Source organism: Micropterus dolomieu, unplaced genomic scaffold (assembly GCF_021292245.1).
Source record: "Micropterus dolomieu isolate WLL.071019.BEF.003 ecotype Adirondacks unplaced genomic scaffold, ASM2129224v1 contig_8696, whole genome shotgun sequence".
Classification (NCBI taxonomy): Eukaryota; Metazoa; Chordata; class Actinopteri; order Centrarchiformes; family Centrarchidae; genus Micropterus; species Micropterus dolomieu.
In genome coordinates this window covers 3,626-8,180 of record NW_025737682.1, presented here as the reverse complement: position 1 = coordinate 8,180, position 4,555 = coordinate 3,626, and the positions used below count along the sequence as shown (strand labels likewise).

Here is a 4,555-nt window from a genome sequence, read left to right as displayed (position 1 = left end):
CCGCTTTACTCCGTAAAGGCTACCAGAATGATGATCAAGTCTGTGTGAGAGGACCCAACACACTTCTCACTTCATGCTGGCTTTTCTTGTAGCACAGTGAGAAATTTTAGTACATGTATCACATGGGTCACAAAAAAAAAAAGTTTTGTTAGTTTTAGACACTGGTTGTATGGTTTATTTCAACACTTCCAAGGTGTTTTTTGCCTTAAGAGATCGATTACTCTTTTATACATGTAAAGTAGACATTTGATATGTGCCAGTGGTCTATGAGGTCATCATTAAGGCACTCCATTCAAAAAGTAGAGAAATTAAAAACATTCAAAATAAGAATTATAGATGCCAATAATTTCATTTACAGGCATCCCTAAAAATTTTTGTATTCTTCAACTGGTTGTTACATAAATTAAACATCTGACATAAAGGCAATTAACTTTGGATCCTAGTGCTCAATCATAACCTTTTAAAACTTGTATTATTTTACTTGTCATTTCTGGTTTACCAAGTCACCTTGCTGAAGATTTATTTCATTGTGTTCCAGAGTAAAAATACATATGTTTGCAGATGCCTGTTTTGTCCAGTCTTTTTATTACTGTTAAAACACCACACCATGTGATTAACAGAGGGCACTTCACTGTGAGTTTATCATCAAACTTACATCCAGAACCTTTGTGAGCCAGTTTATACATAATCCTAGAAAGTACAACACCTAAGAAGTTATGTTTCCCTACTTTCCATCAACAACCATTTCATACAATGTTGAATACAACTCTGGCAACAGTATCAGTTTTAGCAGCAGTTTAAAGCGGCTGTAAGCCACATTCACTGCATTTAAATGTCACACTAGAGCACCAGCATCTCAGTCTGAAACTTCCACCGTGTGGGATAACAGTCTCTAGTGTATAAACCATCCCATCAATCATTTTGAGACCGATTTATGGGTTTTTGTAACTGTCAGAAAACGGTCACAGTCAGAATCATCTGAAGTAATGCAGGCTAGAGTCTGGTTCTTCTTACATCCAAGGCTTACAAAACTGAAACATCTGGGGAGCAGAGAAGTGTTCAAAAAGTGGGAAATAACTGGGATCTACCCCTGAATTGAGGCAAAGCCTATATTTCAAGTTAGCAATTTGACCAGCTGCTAAGGACCTAAGGCCTAGGCTAAGAATAAGTGAGGGACAGAAATAAATTTACACTCACAGAAGTGAGTACACCCCTCACATTTTTGGAAATATTATCTTTTCATGTGACAACAATGAAGAAATGACACTTTGCTACAATGTACAGTAAATGGAAAGTGTCACATGGAAAGATTTAGATATTTCCAAAAATGTGAGGGGTGTACTCACTTTTGTGAGACTGTACATCATACATACAGTTAAATGTTTTTGATCTTGTTTTAGCTGTATGTTTTTCCTGTGATGTACATTGAGAGTGTAACGAAAACTGGAAAAATTCCTGTACACATACCTGGGCAATAAATCGAATCAGATCTGCTTCATCTGATTTTGCTTCGGTTAGTGAACTAACACACATCTAGCCAACCTTTTGAGGGCATATGTAGGACAAGAGAACATTTATCATATTCTTAACAATGGAGGAGGTGGGTGGATGTCGTGCGGCAGGTGGTGGGCAAGGCACATCTCCCAGGCATCCATCAGATGAACATTCACATCTTTGAACACAGCTCTGAGCACCTTGTCACCGTTCACCGCATACCAGTCGCTGTAGGCTAGTGCAATAGTACTAGTCAGAGCTCTGGGGTTCGCGGTCCGGATGACGACCAGTGTGTCTGGAGCCCTGTCCAGTAGCCGCACCACCGCCCTGCGGATGCTCTGCAGCCGCCGGATGTAGACCTCTATGGGGAAAGGGGTGAAATGAGCCCAGATGCTGAGAGCTACGACAGTGTCGCTGCCTCCGGTTAAGCCATCTAGTTCATTGGCAATGTAACGTAGCTCGGCGGTTGGAAGGAGGTTATAACGGAGAGGAGGACCGTGGCAGCGATATGTCACCAAGATGTTGTTCGCATAGTAAGGCCATGAAAGGTCCAATGTGCTTTGGGCTGTGCAGGTTAAACTCCTTAAGATCTAAAAGTATCACAGAGGGAACAGATGAAGCTGCAGTGTGAACAAAATCAAACTGTTGTCAGAAATCCCTGTGGATCAGTTACCTGGCAGTGCTACTCTGAAGTACTCAAACCACTGCCTGATGGTGGAGTCTCCATACAGGTGGACCTTCTTGCCTTTCAGACACTGATGGCAGAAGGGGTGTTGAATTGTTGAACTGCGGTGCCACCTAGTGCTCACTACACACCCTGGTAGTAATAGCCAGAGGGTCCAGACTTCACACTGCTGCTCTTCACCTCCAGTTGACCTGAGAGGAAGTTGTTTTATACATTTTGTACCATCAAAAAAAGCATTTTTATAAATGTGTCACAACTACATAGATTTTTTAAAGGTTCAGTTTTAGTATTACTCAAGGTATGCATGTGTTGAACTATTTTCAGCAAAAACACACATTTGGGAATAAGTGATCAGCATGACAGTGTATGTGGAGTGGTCACTCGCAACAGTGTGGCTCATTTATCTGTATAATCCTTGCCTATATATATATATACATATATATATAATTAGGTAGTTCCATGCTACCTTCCATCGTTGTACAAGAAACACACCCCTGGTTGAGTCTCACTGCCCTTTTCAACATACACCAATCAGTCATAACTTAATGACCACTGACAGGTGAAGTGAATAACTAATAACTAATTATTGGGGCATGTGTGGTGAGTCATTACGCATTGTGCAATTCTGGGTGGGAACTGCTTAATTAGTGCTCTGGGAAGGTGGATTTTGGCTTAATGGTACCAGATGGACCCAGTAATGCATAGACTCATACTGCTTCGCCTCTAACCCAATAGCAATAGCCTTAAGCCTGATTTATACTTTTGCGTCAAATCGACGGCGTAGCCTACGCGTAGCCCTGTTCCCTACACAGTAGCCTACGCCGTAGCTACCATGCTGTAGATACCAACATCCGTACAGCCAGCCGGATTCCTATCTGCATGTGCAAACGTGGTCCTGTCCACCAAAGAAGGTTTCCACAAAAGCGCCTGATCATAATTACTCATGTGTTGTTGTCTGTTCTCATCTCAGGGCGTAAAAGTCTGATACTTTCAGAAAAGCTGACAAAGCGTTATTTGATGCAAATGCCCTGTCTAGATCAGAAGCGCTAGTAGCTAGCAAGGTACCAGCATCACCTGATGGGACAGAGAACCAGAATTTTCAGTCATGTTCAGTCATGTCAAAACAAATAAAGTACATCATATGTATAATGATATGCACACTTTTTGGAACTGAACGGTTGTAGAATACTAGTTACCTGGATGTAACTCCAGTTCTATGATTACATGCATAGCCCTTGGGCTTTGCTATTTTACCCTCACAGGGCTCTGCCTCAGCACCTGAGACAGAAGTTTTGCACTGACTGCTGGGATGTAGCACCCTTCCCCTATACAGTCCAGTGCATTTCTCATCTCCCTTTGAAACTCAGCAACAACACACATCATTTCATCAAATTGTTTAACAGGAGGCTGTGAGACAGATGTCATTTCCATTCTCTGTATAGACCACTGACTAGACATTGAAAGCATACTTCTTCTCGTTGGGGTATCAACAGTAACTAAGGAAGGTGGAGCTTTGCAAATGATCAATTGGAAGATGGATACACCAACAACACCTACAGTACAATCACATTCAACATGATAGTGTTCAGGCTCACCTCAACCTGTGCACCTCCTTCCCAGAGTAAAGAGAACACAGCAGAGTAGGAGCCATTGAGATGATCCACCACTTTCCCAGCCACACCTGCACCAAGCTTCAGGTTGTGCAGTCGAGTGAATAAGACATCTCCCCCAGACGTTTTCGGGCGACCGTTAAAGTCATACATTCTGATCATAACTCTCAGCTGATCCCCTACATGCCACTCTCCTCCTCCCCTCCCTGGTGGGAGAATGGTGAAGCTGCTGCGGGCAGGATCACTGGTCTGCTCCAGGGAAAGAGGATCTGGAGTTTTAAGCCAAGCAATGGAATCTAGTAGGAGGCGTTCCTCCAGAGCGTCCTTAGGTCACAATGGCTGGAAGGTGCAGAAGCTGTCATGCATGTTATGGTGAGAAGAAACCATTGGGTATATGATGGTGAAGTTCACTTTATGCTGAAACTCTCTGAAACTCTGAAAACAGAGAGAGATGGTAACAAAGATGCATCAACCAAGTGTACTAAAAGCAAATTCACTAAATAATATAAGATAAGAAAAACCTTTATTTGTCCCACAGTGGGGAAATTGCGGTTTGCAACAGCAAAGACAAGAGCAGAGATAGATAAGTGAAAATAAAGGGCCAAGATGGAGCATAAAACAATAAATATTGTTAGGGGTTTGAAGAACAATTGAGTTGTTAGCTTTATGAATTTCTGCGTTTCCCATCTTCCCCTGTGGCCTTCTCTATGTTCTTAAAACTGAACCATGGGGAAATGCAGGAGTTTCAAGATCCGGAATCTGCTTT

General features: G+C 42.2%; 1 pseudogene; it reads right to left on the bottom strand.

Moving 5' to 3' along the window:
• Positions 1 to 1,533: 1,533 nt before the first annotated feature.
• Positions 1,534 to 3,942, bottom strand: LOC123965118 (annotated as a pseudogene).
• Between the last annotated feature and the right edge of the window lie 613 nt (positions 3,943 to 4,555).